The following is a 22497-nucleotide window of genomic DNA, read 5'->3' on the forward strand; positions in this document are numbered from 1 at the left end:
GTTGCTCCTTAGAGAAGTGTAGGAGTTCACATAAATTTTCGATCAAATGTGCAACTTCATGTTCCACTGGTTCCTCATATGTGGTGAAACTGTTGGTCTGAGGAGGATTACTAGTCGAAGGATTTGGAGGTTCCACCACCTCTGCTCCTAAAATCCTCGTCACGTGTACCAGGAAAGTGAACAGGCTATCGATTTCCCTTTTCAGCCGGTACACGTTTCTTGACAGGTCTTCTTGTCTTCGTGCCAATTCAGCCAAGCTTGGGATTTCTCCATCCATCGGTTCAATGGAGATAAATGGAGTTGTAAAATATGATAATTCATTGTAACCAGAATTGTTCGAAGGAGCGTGAGAGACATTACCATTCGAGAGATTCTGGTTGGGATCTGGAGCTATTGAGTCATTTCTAAGACCGACCATCCTTGTGAAATCGTGAGATTGCAACCGAGAGATTAATCTCCCACTGTGGTCGCCAATCTGTAAGTGGGGAAAAATGATTTGCTGGATTTTATGGAATTGAAGATTCGACCATGTGGAGACTCCTTGAATCGAGCGAAATGTTGAACCTTACACAGATGCACTGCAAGAAGGGAGTGCTTTAAGTTCGAGAGATCAATCTGTAAGACCCCGGCCTAAACCAAGAACAATGGCCATTCCAGAGTCAATTCGGTCACAAGAGAGGATGGGTTGATCTGTAGGAGGGAAGCTGAGAAATACGTGAGATCAATGGTGATTTGAGATTGTAGGTGTGTTGTGAATTCAGCATGAAAATGCTCTGAATGATTGAATTTTGCTCAATTGAGAGTAATTTCTGTGAGTTCGTGTAAACGAAAGATTGTATGTATGAACTTTGGTGAGAAATTGCTCGTCTTGGCGAATGTTGTTCGAGTGTTCCAAAACTTCTCTCTTTTCAATCAGAATTCAGGGACATTTTATAATGCCGGAGTTGAAAACACCATGATCCCATGAAGTGTGACAGTTGCTGGAATCAGAGAATGGGAAATGGGGAAATCATGTTAAAACCAATTACTCATCGTGCGGAGACTTGGTTAAATTATTAAATGTTGGTTTAATCATTTACTGAAATAATGCTCGTGTGAGCGACAAATCATAAAACCTGGTTTTATGGAAAATATGAGGGACCGGCCAAGAGGTCATGGGACCGGATCTTGATGTCCGTGGGACCAGTATATGGTCATTTGAGCAAAATTCCAATTGTTTGGAAAGAGTTTGAACCTAATATGAGCAGCTAAGCAAATTAGGTTAAAATCATTAAAGCACGCGGGACCAGCTGTTTGCAAGCCTTAGGTTCACCCTTGGTCGGTCAAGGGGATGTGCCCATGTCACCATAATGTTCACGCTTCAGTCCTGAGAATTTTGATATTTTCTGGTGCACGTTTGAGCAACATTTGGAGAAAATATGCAAAATCCATGGTTTTGCTGAAACCGGCAAAAATACATGAAATGATGAAAATAATAAATAAAACAAGGAATTACAAGGTGTGGACCGGCCACGGCTAGGGCATGGCCGGCCGGCTGACACGCGGTCCCACATGCTTTTCCCATTTTTTTGTGATTTTATGTATTTTTCTCTGATTTAAGGGAAATTCCATGAAACTGGAGAGTTTGGCGAAATTAGGGAACTTCCATGAGATGAGAGACATAAATTAAAATATAAATTAGGGAATCAGAGTGTGGGACCGGCAATGGCCGTGGCATGGCCGGCCAGCCAATGGGCGTGAGTCCCAAGGCACTCTTCCCAATTTTATGTGATTTTGATGATTTTAGATAATTTTCATAAAATCAAAGGGATTTTTTGAAAATCAAGATATTTTGTTGAAATCAGAGAGTTTTCATGAAATCAGGAAACAAAACACCAAATAATAATAAAATAATGGGCGTGTGGGACCGGCTAGGGCATGTCCGGCCGGCTAGAGCCCGGTCTCACAAGTTTTCCTAATTTTTTAATATTTTCCATGATTTTAGAGAAAATACATGAAATTAGGTAATTTTAGGGAAAATTCATAAAATCAAGGAATTTTCATAATTTGAGAAGGAATAATAAAATAATGGGATGTGAGGTGTGGGACCGGCCACGACCAAGGCATGACCGGCCGGCCGGCGGTCCCGCGACACCTTTCCCTAATTTTATTATTTTTGATAAAATCATGTGATTTAGATAAAAATACATGAAATTAGGTAATTTTCATGATTTTAGGGAAAATTCATAAAATCAAGGAATTTTCATAATTTGAGAAGAAATAATAAAATAATGAGACGTGAGGTGTGGGACCGGCCACGGCTAAGACATGGCCGGCTGGTGCTCGGTCCCGCGACACCTTTCCCTAATTTTATTATTTTTGATAAAATCATGTGATTTAGATAATTTCTTTGAAATAAAGGAAATTTGCTCGAACAAGAGGATTTTCATGAGATCGTGAAAATAGTAAAAATATGATAAAATATAAAATTGGGCGCGGGACTAGTCACGGCATGACTGGCCAGCTGGTGAGCCTAGTCCCCTGGCGCTTTTGCTTAATATTTTATTATTATTATTTTCCCTTCCTATTTTGCATAGGTTCCTCGTTCGTTCGTATTTTGGAAATGCTCGTTCGCGCATTCAAAATGTTGGTCTGTGCATTATCTGCTAATTACACTTGCACCATTTTTGTCAGGGCTTATTCGATGCTCAGATGCCTGTTTCGTTGAATATTTATTACTAACCTGTGGAATTCTGCTGGGAAGAACCACAGATTGAAGTAACGAAATATAACGAGGAATCGTAGAGTATTGCTGGATATTCAGGCGATTAATTAACGACTCGTAGAATATTGCTGGATATTCAGATGATTTAAGATAATTAATTGCTGTCTCTATACTAAAAGGGTTTCATGTCTAGGAGCATTAATTATCTGAGGGTTGAGCAGTATGAACTTTCTGGAGTGTCATATTCATATTGCATAGTCGGGGAAAACCTGGTTACCTCCCGAAGACGTTGTCGCTCTATACTAGCAGACATGCTGTCTAGGAGCCGCCCAATCTTTCGATTCTATACAGTATGAGATGTACCGTGGCCTCAGCTGAGAGACTACACATCTTCATCTTCCTTGAGAGACTTTCTCCATCAGAGGTGGCATGAGCTTTCATGCATAGAGGCATGAGTCTCGATACTCATCTGATTGCCGGATCCGGAGTAATTACTGAAATTGCTCAGTATTCATGAGATGTGTCGTGGCTTCAGCTGAGAGACTACACATCTACATGTACTCTGAGAGACGGCCTTCTCAGTCAGAGATTTTATGGAATGAGATTTTATGGCATGAGATTTCATGCTTTGATGAGAGAAATGAGCCTCAATACTCATCCGGTTGCCGACTCTGGAGTATAGTTTTACAATTCTACCCTTTGTCAAAAATCCACCATCTACACCTCTCTACGATCCTTCCTGACTACACAAGCGGATTGTCGAGGAATCACAAACAGTGAGACGAAGATGTTTGTGACTTCTTTATCTTGCCTATCGGAGAACTCTCACGATCTCAAGCCAATCAATCGATTGTACTCGTACGATAGAAGATACAAGATCAGGTCACACAACTACGATTAAGTAGTATCAGTCTGGCTTCACAATCCCAATGAAGTCTTTAAGTCGTTAACCTGATTTTAGAGAAGAAAATCAAAGGTTAATGGAGATCGACTCTAACGGGCGCACTAGTAGCACACAGACGTGTGGGGATTAGTTTTGCACAATGCTAGATGTCTCCTTTATATAACCTTCAAATCAGGGTTTTGCCTTAGTTACAAAGCAATCCTTATTCACCGTTAGATGAAAACCTGATTTAGATTCAAGCTAATATTTCTCAACCGTTAGATCGAAAACTTAGCTTGTCACACACACTTCGGTAGACGTTTACTGGGTTCGTGAAAACCATGCCCAAACGTGTACGTGTATGTTGGTTCAACATAGTAACCCAAAAGGTTAACCATATGAGCATCTCATATTAACCTGTTCTTCTTCACCGTAACTAGTTCAATTAACTCAAATGAACTAGTTAAAGAGTTGTTCATTGCTATGAGATCTTATGTAACTACACAAGACACAATTGAAGCAAAGATGATTCGATTCGATTGAATCGGCTCATGAACATTATAGCCACGGTTTGCATAAAACATTCCTTAGTAATTTAATGTTTCATGTTCAGAGCACATCTTTAGATCATAACCTCTTAAGTTCACAAACAAGTTCGCGGACTTAAGTTAATCGGTTGAGTTTTCCAAACTCAGCAGAAATTTTTGGGATGAGATCTTCCGCCAGTTCGCGGACTAAGCACACAAACGAGTATTTGGAAAATCCCAGCATAAATTCTCGGTCGAGAACTTCCGACAGTTCGCGGACTTGGCAAGCCAATTCCACAATCCTTCTGATTTCTATTGATCAACAAAGTTCGAAAACTTCGGTTCAAGGAATACATGGTTATGTAATCTAAACTCTCATTTCAATCATTGAGACATTCTCAGAGGACGCTATGTAGCCGTTATTCACAGACCGATTCACGTCAGAGTGATTGAAACTTTTCATGACTTTCGTCACTAGGTGAAGATAAACTTGATCAAAGCGAAACGCTTTACCAACACACGAAAGCAAACCCTAGTTGCGGCTATCTCCAAAGCTCCAAGAAGAAAAAAAATACGTGATAAAAGAAAGTAGAAAACTTTTCTTTTTATAGCTCTTCTTAGGTCAAGTCTTCAAAAGCCCATCACCAAGAAGTCCACCAAGCCCATGTGTGTGAACAACCCATGTACAAAATATGTCAAAAAAATGTCGTCGGAAACTTGTCGGAAATCGGACGGAAATCATCTCAGGTGACCGGCAAAGTCCACCCGGTCAACGAGTCAAATCGGCCGGGTCAACTGAGTCAAACCGAGTCAGATTCACTGAGTCAGAACGAGTCAGCGTCTTACTCAGCTAGATGAGCTGAGTGGCCAAGGCCAAAGCCATTGCAATCTTACACAGGCCATAACTTATGTTGCACAATGATTGTGCATCACAGCTCATTGGCCAGCCATCTTGTTGTGCATAATTTTGCAGCCATCTTGGCTCTTCCATTCTCATCATTTCAACAACAACATAATTAAGCCTAGTTCCAACTTTCAGCTGGAATCTCGCGTAATCGATCACCATGTACTGTTCCTAACATTCATCTACACATACTTCATTTCAGTCCATTGTTCTGCACCACTGCTGCAACACTGTCATAGCATCAAAATCACTACCAACTTCCCTGCAATCTCAGTTCCTTCCACTGCAGTGCCATTTCAGATGCAATTCATCAGTACCAGCATACTAGTACACTCTTGCCTGCAATGTAATCCCATTCTCTCAGCTGCAACATTAACAACTACTCAGCTGCCGGTTCTTCCTATCTGTGGCAACACCAACACACCACCAATTCCATCTTGAACTTGACTGAACCCAAATAGCTACATCAGCACCACTTTCTTCAGTCCACAAACTTGAACTGCAGATGCAACTCCACCAAAACCTTTGCCATTTCAGTCCATTCTCTGTCACTGCAAAACCACTTGCAGCACCAACATAGCAGCTAGAGCTTCCACTTTGCTCAGACTCTCAACTGCAGTTTCACTTTCTGTCCCTCACACAGCTCCATAATCTCTGCATTACTTAACATCAGCAGCCAAATCCAACACATACTCCCGGAAGCTCATTCTCATTGCCACCAACAAATTCAGCTTCATACACAGCTGCAATTTCACTGCCATATCAGGCCAACAGCAAACTGCAGCTCACCTGCAATTTCTCAATCCAGTTCAAACCCCAACTGTAGTTCAGTTCAACCCATACTTGTAACCACCATTACTCTGCTACCTGCAACAAGATTGCTTCAATCACCTGTACTTCACCTATGCATACATCTATAACTGAAGTTGCACATCTACCACGAACACTTCTGCAGTATACAGCTTCAAGTCCAATATCTCAGCCAATTGACCACTGCAGAACCACCATCATCTAACTCAGTTAGAACCCATCTCATTTCAGCTACTTCGCAATCTTTCATGGCCAAATTTAGGCCATTCTTCTTCTTCCCTGTAACAAGCCTAACACATTCATCTAATTTATCCTTCAGTGTAGCTTTCCTGCAATTCATAAACAAGCACACATGACCCAATTTCCATTCAATCATTCTGCCATATATTTGCAGCATCACCAGAACCCATCACTGCTTATCTGTTCGTCAATTCCAGAGACCCATCAACAATATCTCTCCTCTCAATTTCAGTCGAACCCATGAATATCAACATCTTCACTGCTTCATCTTCTTCATAATCTTCAATGTCAGTTGCCACATACCCATTCTTGATTCGAACAAATTAACAGTACCACCAACAGCTCTCGGATACCCTTTTCTCAGTTTAATCGAATCACAGCAAAACCCTAAAATCATCACAGCATATACCCATCTCTATCTCAGATTTTCTTGTTCTTCTTCATCTCATCAATTTCATCTCTCGTACATTTTAAGTTACGCCTCCATCTCGATCTCAGATTCAATTTCCTTCTATGAGTTTCATGGCTGCTGTTCTTTCTCAATTTCAGAGAAACTGAAATGAGAGAAATTGTCTCTCGATGTAGGGTTATAAGGTGGGTTGGATTGAGACACCCACTGCTGCATACGACCCACTTCTTGACAGCCCCTTATCTTCAGCTATCTGTCTTTAGTGCTCCTCCAAAAGAGTTGCCCCTTATCCTTGGCTCGACACCCGATATCATTCGCCAGTGACATAAATTTTTAGCCTTTTTGCTTAAATCGGGTGATTTCTTCTTCTTTGCTCCGTGCGACTCCAAAGTAGTTATAAAACTCAAAACACGTGTAAAATACATAATTTATAAGAAAAATAGCAGATAAAGCATAAACAATAGATAATAAATAGTATGTATTTTACACCCTATCAAATTCCCCCACACTTAGACTTTGCTAGTCCTCGATCAAATCAAACAAAACTTATTCTAAAGGATACAAACAACTCTCGTGAGGGTTTACTAGAGATATACCCACAAAACCTGCTTTTCCAACTTACTAGTTCTCCGTAATGATAGTATCCAACGCGCTAAGAAGACTTAGAAATTTTGCACACTAGTCATAAGAAGTTAGACACATAAATGAACACAATCTCATCCTTAAAAGTTGAGAGAGAAATAACCATCCCTTCTCGAAAGAAATTCGGGTTCGGAGTGATCGAAAGTCTCGACTCTGCCTCACAAGAAAGGGTGTTATGAAGTTGCTCTCACTAATAAATAGCTCTTTATGGGTCACACATGTGTCGAGGTAGGAATGAAGAGAAAATCCTGCGACACGTTGAATGGTAGGAAGGCAAAAACCCTCCGAATTGTTTTGAAAACCCACATCTTGTATTCATTTTGAAAACCCTTTTTCTGATGATCTCTAAGAAAGGAAATCAACCACTAAACGAAGGTGGGAATATGCTTACTTACCTCGTTATCCGTTCGGCGTGCAATTAGCACCACTCTCACAACATCCATAGAAACGTCTTCGGTCTTGAATTCTTGTCTTCATCTTCGTTTTTGATCTTCAACTAGTGATGATAACTTTTGAACTTCGTAGAATCTTGACAATGTGATTCTTTCCTCTAATCATTGTTGCTTGAAACTTCATTACAGATATTTCTTCTTCCATTGGCTTTATTGAATAAATACAAAACCAAAAACGAACTAAACAAACCAAAATATGATGCAATGATTTTTTTTTTTTTAATTTTTTTTTTTAAGATGCAAGATAAATAAAATAAATACAAAATAAAAATAAACAAAAAATGAAAATAAACAAAAAATGAAAGGGAAAATAATCATTTGGTCCTTTTTTAGGTGGGCTCATGTCTGTTTAGTCCTTTGGTCAAACGCCTTTACTGTTTGGTCCATAATTATTTAAAAAATATTAAATGGACAAAAGTACCCTTCCGGGTTAAGTTCTACTTATTTTTTGTAGCAGTTCATTCGTCAAAATGAACTCCTGTTAATTTCTACTTATTTTTTCAGAAATTACCTAAAAACCGGAGTTCATTCCAGAAATGAACTCCATATAAAAACTTAATAAAATAGAGTTCATTCCAGAAATGAACTCCATATAAAACATAAAAAAACCAGAGTTCATTCTAGAAATGAACCCCATATAAAAACCTAAGAAAACAGAGTTCATTCCAGAAATGAACTCCATATAAAACATAAAAAAAAACCAGAGTTCATTCAAGAAATGAACTCCATATAAAAAACCTAAAAACCATAGTTCATTCCCAGAAATGAACTCCATATAAAACATAAAAAAACCAGAGTTCATTCCAGAAATGAACTCCGTATAAAAACCTGAAAAAACAGAGTTCATTCTTTACATGAACACACACAAAAAAATTCATTCGTAGAAATGAACTGCAGTAGCATCATCTTCGTTGTCTTCAAACAGCAGCAGCAGCAGATCCGGTAGAAAAACATCAAATTCAAGATCTTCAACACGAGCAGCAAACATCAAAAAATCAAGATCTATCGTCTTCATCGTCATCTTCAACATATATCTATCGTCGTCTTCATCATCTTCATCGTTTTCATCATCATCTTCAAAAAGAAAACAGAGTTCATTTCAACAATGAACTTCATCAAAATTCATCATCTTCAACAATAGCAGCAGCATCGATGAAGAAAAACATAAATCTATCTTCATCAAGAAAAAACATCAAAATCTTCATCACAAACCAGAGTTCATTCCTGAAATGAACTCCGTCATCTTCATCTTCTTCATCAGCAGCAGCAACTCATCTTCATCATCTTCATCCTCTCCATCATCAGCAACAACAACAGACGAAAAAATATCAAAATCTTCATCACAAACCAGAGTTCATTCCAGAAATGAACTCCGTCATCTTTATCTTCTTTTGTAGATCCGAAACTTACCCAAGCATGCAAGATGATAAAGGTTCATCATCATCATAAATAGCAGCAGAATCTTCATCTTCTTCGTTTCAATCTTCATCTTCTTTGACAGCAGCAGAAAACGTTAAAATTAAATCTTGAAATCAATCTTTGTAAATCTTTGTAATCAAATCAATTTTCATCATCTCCGTCCTCATCATCTTCGTTTTCAATCTTCATCATCTTCGTCTTCATCTTTCGTTTCAAAGAGAAAAAAAAACCCTAAAAAAATTGCAGTAGCAGGGAGAAAAAAAGAGAGACCGAGAGGAGAGAGAGGAGAGAGCAAGTAGATTTGAGAAATGATTTATTCTATTACCTTTTGACTATATATATGGTCCTTATCTAAAAGGATATTTCTGCCACTAAAAGATGAAAATTACATCATCCATGACGTCATCCTAGGACCAAACTATAATTTTTAGGACCAAACTCTAATTTATATTACCAAATAGGACCAAACAGACAATTGACTAGGTCAATTGGACTAGACTCTCTCTAATATATTATTTGTAGGACCAATTGGTATTTCTAATGATGAACCTAATACAAATTTTCTCTTGTCTTTTTTTTTTTTTTTTTGACAAGACGAGAAAATAATACAAATACAAAATAAAGATAAAAATAAAAATGCAAGTACAAAGGTCATGGGGTAAGTACTTTACCGCTCGATTCTTCACAACTTGTACTGTTTTGATATCACAAACTTCTTGAATTCTCATCTTGATAATCTTCATTCTTGTACAATAGTCTTCAACTTGTAAAAATTCTGCTCCTTGTCTTGTTGCTATACTTAAATCTGAAATCTGCTCATTTCTGTACTGTTGCTTGTAAACCTTAAACGTCTTCAACTTTCCTTCGAATTTGTGATGCTCCTCTTGTTGATGATGATGGTGTTTCTATGGACCAGTTGGTGTAGAGAGAGATAAAGTGGATGGTGCTAAATGCGAACAAGATTACAAGTGGTATGTAAGTTAGCAATTCGATGTCACCATAAATGATTGATAAAATATCACTCAAGAGATCAAAATAGTGCTTCTATTGGTGGGAGGTTGGGTAGCTCTCCATTCTAACCGGAGTGTACATACGGTGACACACACTCTAAAAGCACATATTAGAAATGAAGGTCGGTGCCTCTCATGATGTAACATGGGTAGTCTCCACTATAGGGGATCACAAATCTAATACCGAATTCAGTGTGCACCTCATTTGCCACTGGGATGGTTAAATCCAACTTTAACTCTCATACAAGTAAGAAACCCGATCATGTTCTCTATCATCTCTAAGTTCAGTCACTCTTATGAGAATATCGATGTAATCTTAGCGACATGTATACTATGTGACTCTAAACTAACCACAAGTTGGAGTTTTCTTATTCACTATTTCACAAAAAAGTTGAAAAAAGTTGAAAATTTTATAATGCAAATGCTTAACCACTCCCCCACACTTAAATTTTACATTGTCCTCAATGTAAATTGAATCGTCCAAAGAAAGTCAAGGTGGTAAATTCTAACATGATAATGACAAGAAATCAGAAAAAGTAAAAACAAAACAAGAAAAATCTAAAAACAAGAAAAAGAAATAAATACAAGACAAGAAATACTCATCCTATGGGTTGCCTCCCATTTAGCGCTTGGTTTAAAGTCGTCAGCCCGACTATCTCCTTGCTTTCTATGCCTCCTCCCGAGGGAGTGCATCCACAAAGTTAGCTCCTTCCACCACTTCGGAAGTGAAATTCTCATAGTATGGTTTCAAACGGTGCCCATTAACTTTAAGTTCCTTTCATGTAGCTATGCTACGAATTTCCACTGCACCATGAGAAAACACATTAGTAAAAAATGAAAGGTCTGATCCAACGTGACCTTAATTTACCCGGAAATAAATGCAAGCGAGAATTAAACAAAATCACTTTCTGCCCAATGCAAAATTGTTTCCTAAAAATCATGTTATCATGAAAGGCCTTCGTTTTCTCCTTGTAAATGAGCGAGCTTTCAAATGTATCATTGCGAAGCTCCTCTAACTCTTGGAGTTGTAACTTCCTTTGCTTACCAGCCCCATCCATCTCCATGTTGCATTGCTTAATAGCCCAAAACGCCTTATGCTCAATTTCAACGGGTAAATGATAAGGTTTACCATACACAAGCCTAAATGGAGACATCCTGATAGGTGTCTTGTATGCGGTTCTATAAGCCCATAAAGCATCATTAAGTCGCATGCTCCAATCTTTCCTTGTTGGGTTCACCGTCTTCTCAAGAATGGATTTCACCTCACGGTTAGACACCTCGGCTTGTCTATTTGTTTGGGGATGATAAGGTGTTGCAATCTTATGCGACATATTGTACTTCTTCAACAAGGTTTGTAAGATCCTTTTTTTGAAGTGAGAACCCCCATCGCTAATTATGGCTCTTAGAATTCCAAACCTTGCAAAGATATTAGCTTGCACACAATCTGAAACCACTTTAGAATCATTAGTCGTGGTGGCCTTAGCTTCCACCCATTTGGAGACATAATCAACATCAAGTAAGATATAAAAATTTCCATGAGAGTTGACAAAAGGACCCATAAAATCAATACCCCATACATCAAAAACTTCAATAAATTGAATAAAAGTTTGTGGCATTTGATTTCGGGCACCTAGATTGCCTGTTCTTTGGCACCTATCACAAGTTTTACAAAATATATATGCATCTTTAAACAAGGTTGTCCAATAGAACCCGCTTTCAAGTACCTTGTAAGCGGTTCTCTTACTCCCAAAATGTCCTCCGCAAGCATAGGAGTAACAAAAAGACAAGATAGAATTAAATTCAGATTCGGGAACGCACCTTCGTAACACTTGGTCACTACCTTGTTTCCATAAGTATGGATCATCCCATATGTATCGGTTCCCTAACCTCTTAAATTTGTCTCTCTCAGCACGAGACAAGTTCTTTGGGATTTGTTTAGACACCAAGTAGTTCACAATGTCAGCGTACCATGGTTTCCCAAAGGCAATTGAGAATAGTTGATCATCCGGGAAACTTTCACGCAATGGGATTGCTTCCTTGTCCACAGCATGACGGCTCAAGTAATCCTCAACAGTGTTCTCAATTCCTTTCTTGTCTTTGATTTCAATATCAAACTCTTGCAAGAGTAAGATCCATCGTATGAGCCTCGGTTTCGCTTCTTTCTTCATTAGCAAATACCTAAGTGCTGCATGATCAGAAAAGACAACAACTTTTGTACCAATTAGATAAGAGCGAAACTTTTCCAAAGCAAAAACAATAGATAAGAACTCTTTTTCAGTGGTTGTGTAGTTTTGTTGGGCCTCATTTAATGTTCTCGAAGCATAATAAATAGCATGAGGTATCTTCCCCACACGTTTCCCAAGCACCGCACCAACCACATAGTCACTTGCATCACACATGAGCTCAAAAGTGCTCCAATCCGGTGGTTTAATGACAGGGGCTGAAATAAAAAGTTCTTTCAAATGATTGAATGCCACCATACACTTTTCATCAAAGTTAAAAACCACATCTTTTTGCAATAAGTTGCAAAGTGGTGACGCTATCTTGGAAAAGTCTTTGATAAATCTACGATAAAAACCTGCATGACCAAGAAAAGAGCGTATCTCCCTCACCGTAGTGGGAGGGGTTAAAGCACGAATAAGGTCTATTTTAGATTTATCGACTTCCAAACCTTTAGAAGATATTATATGGCATAAAACTATGCCATGAGTTACCATGAAATGGCACTTCTCCCAATTAAGCACAAGGTTTGTTTCAACACATCGTTCAAGGATTAATGACAAGTTATGCAAGAAAAAGTCAAATGAATCACCAAAGACACTAAAGTCATCCATAAACACTTCGATTATGTTTTCAACATATTCTGAGAAGACACTTACCATACACCTTTGAAAGGTAGCTGGAGTATTGCACAAGCCAAAAGGAATCCTTCTATAAGAAAAAGTACCAAAAGGACAAGTGAAAGTGGTTTTCTCTTGATCCTACGGTGCTATCACAATCTGATTATAACCTGAATATCCATTAAGAAAGCAATAATAAGAGTGTCCAGCTAAACGTTCAAGCATTTGATCAATAAAAGGCAATGGAAAATGATCCTTCCTAGTGGTAGCATTCAATTTTCTATAATCAATACAAACCCTCCAACCGGTTTGCACACGAGTTGGGACAAGTTCGTTCTTATCATTCTCCATCACCGTCACACCTGATTTCTTTGGTACTACTTGTACCGGGCTTACCCACTTGCTATCGGATATGGTAGATAACACCCACGTCCAAAAGCTTGAGTATCTCCTTTTTCACCACTTCCATCATGGGAGGGTTCAAACGACGTTGCGCTTCCCTTGTAGGCTTTCCATCTTCCTCCAAACGAATCTTGTGCATACATACGGCAGGGCTTATACCCTTGATATCGGTAATTGTCCATCCTATGGCCGTCTTGTACTTTCTTAGCACCCTTAGAAGTTTTTGCTCCTGTAATTCACTAAGCTTGTTAGAAACAATCACAGGTAAATCTTCTTTGTCACCCAAGTACAAGTACTTTAGGTGATCGGGAAGAGGTTTCAATTCTAACTTTGGAGATTTAACAATTGAAGGTTTAATCTTTTCATCACTGCATGGTAAAGAAATAAAAGAGATATTATGAGTTTCCGGGCATCCTTGTAGTGAATTAAGATCACCAAGGGCTTCCTTGACTTCATTACCACACTCTACACCATTATCCATGGATGTAGTCAAAACGGTTTCCAAGGCATCATCACCATTCAATTCAAACACTTGTTGTGCCAATGTATCCATAACATCAATGAAGAAACAAGAGTGGACATCGCTAGGATATCTCATCGTCTCGAAAATGTTGAAACGTATTATTTCTCCATCAAACTCCATAGTTAGCGTTCCCTTGTCCACATCAATAATGGTTTTCGCCGTTTTCATGAAGGGACGCCCAAGTAGCAATGGAAGAGACGAGTCCGGTGAACCTTCATTCATCTCTAACACGCAAAAGTCAGCTGGAAATACTAATTGATTAACCTTCACAAGAACATCCTCAACAATACCCATTGGGTAGACATTAGAATTATCGGCTAATTGCAATACAATTCAAGCCTTTTTAAGAGGACCTAACTCAAGTGAATTGTACATAGATGCAGACATAACATTAACAGATGCACCTAAATCCAACATAGCTTTGTTAAATGTGGTGTTACCAATTGTGACTGGAATGTCAAAGCTATCGGGATCCTTACACTTCAGTGGGAGTTTGTGTTGTAAGATTGCCGAAGCATTCTCCCCCACACTTAGTACTTCATTAACTTTGAGCCTTCGCTTATTGTTACACAAGTCCTTCAACACTTTCTCATACTTGGGAACTTGATTGATAGCATCAATGAGTGGTATGTTCACATGAATCTTCTTGAGAACGTCTAAAATCTCCTTTTCTAGTTCCGTCTTCTTGGAACTTGCAAATATGCGAGGAAAAGGTAAAGGAGGAACATAAGTAGAAATCGACGTTTTAGAGTTAGGAATAGGTACCTCGGGTGTTTGGGGAATTTCATCCCTCTTTTCCTCCAAAACCGGCTCCTTTGTTGTTTCCACCTTCCCCGAATTAGTAACCTCGGGTTGCACAAGTTGTGTACCACTTCTCAACGTAATAGCATTGACACCCTCTTTTGGGTTGATAGGTTGAGAAGGGAGTCTCCCACTATTTTGTGCCTTCAACTTGTTAATATCAATTTCCATGGAGCCCATTTGTGTCTGCAACTCCTTGATATCACTCTTAGTTTCTTGTTGACTTTTCTTAAACATGGTAGAAATGCCTTGCATAAAAGTTTGAAGCTTTGCATCGATATCGGAACCTTGATTTTGCATCGATTGTTGTGGTTGAAATTGTTGATGTTGGGGCTGGAATTGTTGTTATTGTGGTTGAAATCCACCCGAACGGTTGAAAGTAGGTTGTTGAACCGCGCCTTGCTTGTTTTCATAGCTAAAGTTGGGGTGATCTCTCCATCCCGGATTGCAAGTGTTGGAGTAAGGATCGTACCGTCTTTGTTGATTTGGAAATACCGCACTAGCTTGCTCCAACTCTTCACCATATAAAGGTAAAATAACCGCAACCATCTTTTGCATTATTTGCTCCATGTTATCCATTATCTGATCATGGTGTGGTGACGACTCCGTAACTTCATGCACTCGCCTAATTGGTTCACCTCTTGTGTAGAATTGTTGCGAGTTTGCATCCATGCTTTCAATCAACTCGGTAGCTTGGGCCACCGTCTTGTTCACTAGTGCACCACCACCGGCTGCATCAAGAAGATATCTATCACTAGATTGGAGACCTTCGTAGAAGTATTGGATTATCATAGCGTTGCTGAATTGATGATGTGTACAGCTTTCCACTAATCTCTTGTATCGCTCCCAACATTCATATAAAGATTCTCCAATGTTTTGCTTAATCCCACATATCTCTTTGCGAATTTGGTTCTCCTTTGACGTAGAAAAATACCTCTCTAGAAAGAGTTTCTTCAACCCGTTCCATGTAGTGACACTTCCGGATGGCAAAGAGTACAACCAATCCTTAGCGCTATCCATCATAGAAAATGGAAAAACTTTCAACATTGCACCATCGGCTTCAGTTTCCGCTGGTAGCATAGCCTTGACAATGGTAATGAATTCCATAAGATGCTTGTTTGGATCTTCATTCACCATACCATGGAACTTTGGAAACTCTCTAAGCAACCCCGGCTTGATCTCGAAGGTTGAGTTTGTCTCAATACACCACCGTTGTGCATCAAGCCTATGAGAAGCCAAGTCCTTGAGTGTACGATTTGCATCACTCATTGCTTCTTCTTCTTGTTCAACTAGTGGTTCTTCTACAAATGAAACCTCTTGTTCTTCTCCTAGTTGTAACTCTTCTTCCACTTCTAACTCTTGTTCTCCCGCCGTGTCTTGACTTGGTTGGAGTATTGTGCTTTTTCGAGTAGATATCCCGCACCTTGGATAGTTCCAATCTTTAGAAGCCATGGATTAGGTACCTAAAAACAATTCTCGCAAACAAGTGAGAAACAAGACAAGAAATAAAAAGCAAATATGAAAGCAGAAATGATGACAACAAACTAAAAACTGAATAACAAGCCGTATGCCTCCCCGACAGCGGCGCCAAAATTTGACCGGTTGTTAGCCGAGCAAAAATAATTTCACTTTCTCACTCAACTAAATATAAATATAATATGTGATAAGAAAGAGTTCGTTCCCACAGAGAGGCTTTTGTTGTTATCAAATTTTTAGATTCTTAAGTAACCAACGGGGGGTTGTTTTATCTAAATAAACAAAGCAATAAAATTAACTGAAAGCAATAAAGTAATTGTAATAATCAATAAGGAGAAGATATTGGTCACGTGATCGTATCATTCACAAACATGTATTTTAATCAATGACTAGAATTGAAATTTTAATCTCTCATTTACTAAAAGTCCTAGGATATCTTGATCGCAAGAGTATCCCGTTTATTTCCTGATTTTATCACAAACAACATTAAAAGATGTTATTGTGAAATCTACCTAGAAAGCAACCTAAAGTGTAAAAGCACAATTAAGTTTAACTCTCTAAGAGCAATAAGTTCTATGAAATAAGACTAATCAGTGCAAACAAACGTGTAAAAGCACTAATTCGTTTTAACAAAGGTTATGATTCATATGCTATTATAAAGATGTATCACTACAAGTAATAATGGCACTATGCTACTTAGAATCAGGGATAAACAACTAATCGTATTGAAAACCCTAATCTAGCAATAGAGATGAACGTAAATCAGATTGATTCCGGACTCAACCAAACTAGCAATCAAATCATATGACAATATTAACAATGAAACATAAACAATAAAGATTTGAGACAAAACTAATTCATTGATTTAAATATCATGCTTGAAAATCAACTTTATCCCATAACCAATAATTGAGTTTAGTTACTCATAATAATGGAGTTCATCATAATCATAATCAATAATAAATTAAGAAGATGAAAAATATGCGAAAGCAAACCCTAGTTGCGGCTATCTCCAAAGCTCCAAGAAGAAAAAAATACGTGATAAAAGAAAGTAGAAAACTTTTCTTTCTATAGCTCTTCTTAGGTCAAGTCTTCAAAAGCCCATCACCAAGAAGTCCACCAAGCCCATGTGGGTGAAGAACCCATGTAGAAAATATGTCAAAAAAATGTCGCCGGAAACTGGTCGGAAATCATCTCAGGTGACCGGCAAAGTCCACTCGGTCACTGGTCAACGAGTCAAATCGTCCGGGTCAACTGAGTCAAATCGAGTCAAATTCCCTGAGTCAGAACGAGTCAGCGTCTTACTCAGCTGGATGAGCTGAGTGGCCAAGGCCAAAGCCATTGCAATCTTGCACAGGCCATAACTTGTGTTGCACAATGATTGTGCATCACAGCTCCTTGGCCAGCCATCTTGATGTGCATAATTTTGCAGCCATCTTGGCTCTTCCATTCTCACCATTTCAACAACAACATAATTAAGCCTAGTTCCAACTCTCAGCTGCAATCTCGCGTAATCGATCACCATGTACTGTTCCTAACATTCATCTACACATACTTCATTTCAGTCCATTGTTCTGCACCACCGCTGCAACACTGTCATAGCATCAAAATCACTACCAACATCCTTGCAATCTCAGTTCCTTCCACTGCAGTGCCATTTCAGATGCAATTCACCAGTACCAGCACACTAGTACACTCTTGCCTGCAATGTAATCCCATTCTCTCAGCTGCAACATTACCAACTACTCAGCTGCCGATTCTTCCTATCTGTGGCAACACCAACACACCACCAATTCCATCTTGAACTTGACTGAACCCAAATAGCTACATCATCACCACTTTCTTCAGTCCACAAACTTGAACTGCAGATGCAACTCCACCAAAACCTTTGCCATTTCAGTCAATTCTCTGTCACTGCAAAACCACTTGCAGCACCAACATAGCAGCTAGAGCTTCCATTCTGCTCAGACTCTCAACTGGAGTTTCACTTTCTGTCCCTCACACAGCTCCATAATCTATGCATTACTTAACATCAGCAGCCAAATCCAACACATACTCCCAGCAGCTCATTCTCATTGCCACCAACAAATTCAGCTTCATACAAAGCTGCAATTTCACTGCCATATCAGGCCAACAGCAAACTGCAGCTCACCTGCAATTTCTCAATCCAGTTCAAACCCCAACTCTAGTTCAGTTCAACCCATACTTGTAACCACCATTACTATGCTACCTGCAACAAGATTGCTTCAATCACTTGTACTTCACCTATGCATACATCTATAACTGAAGTTGCACATCTACCACAAACACTTCTGCAGTATACAGCTTCAAGTCCAATATCTCAGCCAATTGACCACTGCAGAACCACCATCATCTAACTCAGTTAGAACCCATCTCATTTCAGCTACTTCGCAATCTTCCATGGCCAAATTCAGGCCATTCTTCTTCTTCCCTGTAACAAGCCTAACACATTCATCTAACTCATCCTTCAGTGTAGACTTACTGCAATTCATAAACAAGCACACATGACCCAATTTCCATTCAATCATTCTGACATATATTTGCAGCATCACCAGAACCCATCACTGCTTCTCTGTTCGTCAATTCCAAAGACCCATCAACAACATCTCTCCTCTCAATTTCAGTCGAACCCATGAATATCAACATCTTCACTGCTTCATCTTCTTCATAATCTTCAATGTCAGTTGCCACAAACCCTAACCTGTGGCTTTGCCTATCAATATCAGCATCTCCACATCAATCACATACCCATTCTTGATGCGAACCAATTAACAGCACCACCAACAGCTCTCGGATACCCTTTTCTCAGTTTAATCGAATCACAACAAAACCCTAACATCATCACAGCATATACCCATCTCTATCTCAGATTTTCTTGTTCTTCTTCATCTCATCAATTTCATCTCTCGTACACTTTAAGTTACGCCTCCATCTCGATCTCAGATTCAATTTCCTTCTATGAGTTTCATGGCGGTTGTTCTTTCTCAATTTCAGAGAAACTGAAATGAGAGAAATTTTCTCTCGATGTAGGGTTATGAGGTGGGTTGGATTGAGACACCCACTACTGCATACGACCCACTTCTTGGCAGCCCCTTATCCTCAGCTATCTGTCTTTAGTGCTCCTCCAAAAGAGTTTCCCTTTATCCTTGGCTCGACACCCGATATCATTCGCCTGTGACATAACTTTTTATCCTTTTTGCTTAAATCGGGTGATTTCTTCTTCTTTCCTCCGTGCGACTCCAAAGTAGCTATAAAACTCAAAACACGCGTAAAATACATAATTTACAAGAAAAATAGCAGAGAGAGCATAAACAATAGATAATAAATAGGATGTATTCTACACCCTATCAATGCCACCTTTCCAATTCTTTCTAACGCCTTGTAAGGACCAAAGAACTTAGCTGCTAGTTTCAGGTTTCTCCTCAACTGCAATAATGTTTGTCTGTAGGGATGCAGTCTTAAATATACCCAATCTCCTACCTTGAATTCTCTTTCAGTCCTCTTCTTATCAGCTTGCTGTTTAATTCTATGTTGAGTCTCCTCAAGAACACCTTTGAAAACTTGTTCCATGACTTGTCTTTGTTGCAAATAATTATGTGCCTCTAGACTGACCCCATCATAGGATGAAGTTATACCAAATTGTGGGGATGCATATCCATACAATGCTTCAGATGGTGTTAGCTTAATACTGGTATGGTATCTGGTGTTGAACCACCACTCAGCCAGTGATAACCATGACACCCACTTACTAGGTTTGTAACTAGTCATGCACCTCAGATAGGTCTCAAGGAATGCATTCACCCTTTCAGTATGCCCATCTGTTTGAGGATGGTATGCAGTACTCAAATGCAATGAGGTACCCATTCTTGTTAAAAGGCATTGCCAGAAATTACTCAGAAATATGTTATCCCTACCTAATACTATAGTTATAGGTAATGCATGTAGTTTAATGACTGAGTCCATTATTACCTTAGCTACTGATGCAGCTGTGTAAGGATGACTGAGTGCTAAGAGAATGGATGTACTTGGTGTATCTTTCCACCACCACCAGAATGACCTCTTTTCCTTCAAATTTTGGAAGACCAAAAATGAAGTCCATGCAAATGTCAGTCCAAGCTTGTTCAGGTACTGGCAGAGGCTGGTAGAGTAGTAAATCCCTTATATTGTTGACATACATCACACTCCTGTACCATTTGAGTTATGCTGGGCTTCATTTCCTTCCAATAAAAATAAAGTTTTGCCTTCTGGTATCTATCTTTAGAGCCAGAGTGTCCTCCCACTAAAGAAGCATGCACTGCTGTCATTACCTTATGTCTCAGTCCTCCACCACTTCCAATGTAAATTCTGCCCTTGTATCTAATGATACCTTGTTTCGGTGAAAACTCCCCAGCAGTATCACCTTCTAGTATTAGTTTTGGAAGTAGCTCTTGTGCTAAAGCATCTTCTGAGTAACTTTCTTGTACTTCCTTCAACCAAGTTGGCTGGACTTGAGAGATATCCTTGCATGATGCATATTCAGGAATTTGCACTCTAGATACTGCATCTGCCACTTTGTTATCACACCCTTTCTTATACTTCAATTCATAATTGTATCCTAATAGTTTAACTAACCACTTTTGTTGTATAAGTGAATGAACTCTCTGCTCCAAGAAGTATTTGATGCTTTGGTGATCAGTGTAAATGGTGAATTTGTTGTTCATCAGGTAAGGCTTCCACTTGTTAATGACCATGACTATAACCATCATCTCCTTATCATAAGTTGACATTGCCAAAAATCTGGTACCCATTCCCTTGTTGTAATAGGCAATTAGTCTTCTCTCTTGCATCAACACAGCTCCCACTCCATGTTGGGAAAATTGGCACCCCGAGCGCAGCGGAAATCAGGATCACAAAGGGCAATTGGTGATTTGAACCAAACATGAGAGAAATAATAAGAGAGATAGAAGATAAACAAGCATGCACAACCAAAACACAAGATATACATGGTTCACCTTTACAGGCTACATCCACGGTGAACATCACCAGAAAAACTTCCATTATAATCAAAGACCATTACATGCTCTTTCCGCAACCCAAGACAAGACCAAAGTGTTAGAGCACTGCTCAGTCGAACTCGTATGCATTGCTATCTCAAGCATGTTTGTCAATGTTAGTGATTAAAACTATAAGTCTTGATTTCTAGTCTACTATTAGCTAAGTCTAGGACTAGGATATAAAGTGAAGTTGAGCTCAAGACTCCATGGCGATCATCATACAAAGACGAAGTACTACTCAAGGAACTGGTGGAACTTCATCGACTAAAAGGTATGTGGAGACTTGAACTTATCTGTCACTCAAAAGTCTATCTACTCTATCTCCTTTATTGAGACAAAAGTCGTTTTGCTATATAGACTTTGATTATACACATATGTTATTTCGAGCCGAGTTTATCTCGCTTATCTATTTCTCGAAATATGTGTTGGTAAGCTTTCGCTTTGGCCAAGTTCATCTTTACTAGTGACGAAAGTCATGTTAAGTTTCAATCACTTGAAAATGGCTTTGACGAAAAATGGTTTGTGAACAACAACTATATAACGTCCTCTAAGAATGTTTCAACGATTGAAATGAGAGTTTAGATTATATAGCCATTGTGGGATATAGGCATTGTGTGGTAACTCATACATGTATAAGTCATTATTCCTTGAACCAAACTATGCGTACTTTGCTGCTCAGGAAAACCGGAACTAGAGTCCGTGTATCCAGTCTGCATACTGTCGTAGGTTCTCATCCCGAGAATTTCTGCTGGAGTTTGTGAATTGAAAACAAACTTATTTCGGATACTTAAGTCCGCGTACCAGTCCGTGAACTTAAGTTGGTTATTTTCTAAAAACGATTATTCGTGAACTTAAACTTATATAAACTAAGGAATGCAAGTTTGCAAACCGTGGCTATAAAGTTCATGAATCGATTCGAGTGAATCAAATCATTTTTGTTTCAATTGTGTCTATTATAAAGATCTAAGTATTTGAACAACTCTCTAACTAGTTTATTTGAGTCATTTGAACTAGTTGTGGTAAAGAAGAATATGGTTGATATGAAAGTGCTCATATGGCTAACCATTTGGTTAACTACTATTGAACCAACTACATGTACATGTTTTGGGTACGGTTACACAAACCTAGATAAACGTGCATTTCATTTGTGTGTAACAAGATAAGTTTCGATCTAACGGTTGAAAGATATTAGCTTGAATCTAATCAGGTTTTCATCTAACGGTGAATATTGAATGCTTTGTTACTAAGCTAACATTGATTGCAAACCCTGATTTGAAAGACTATATAAGGGAGAACTCTAGCAACTGGGAAACCTAATCCCCACACCTCCTGTGTGATACTAGTTGTATTAGCTAGATTCGATTCTCCTTTAACCTTAGGTTTCTACCGAGACCCTGTAGG

General features: G+C 38.9%; 1 non-coding gene across 1 annotated transcript; it reads left to right on the forward strand.

The window, feature by feature from the left end:
- Window positions 1–15368: 15368 nt before the first annotated feature.
- Window positions 15369–15473, forward strand: LOC113319779. The gene has a single exon (XR_003345785.1). It is a non-coding gene; the product is annotated as a small nucleolar RNA R71 (small nucleolar RNA).
- Window positions 15474–22497: the final 7024 nt, after the last annotated feature.

The sequence above is a fragment of the Papaver somniferum genome, chromosome 10, assembly GCF_003573695.1.
Source record: "Papaver somniferum cultivar HN1 chromosome 10, ASM357369v1, whole genome shotgun sequence".
Lineage (NCBI taxonomy): Eukaryota > Viridiplantae > Streptophyta > Magnoliopsida > Ranunculales > Papaveraceae > Papaver > Papaver somniferum.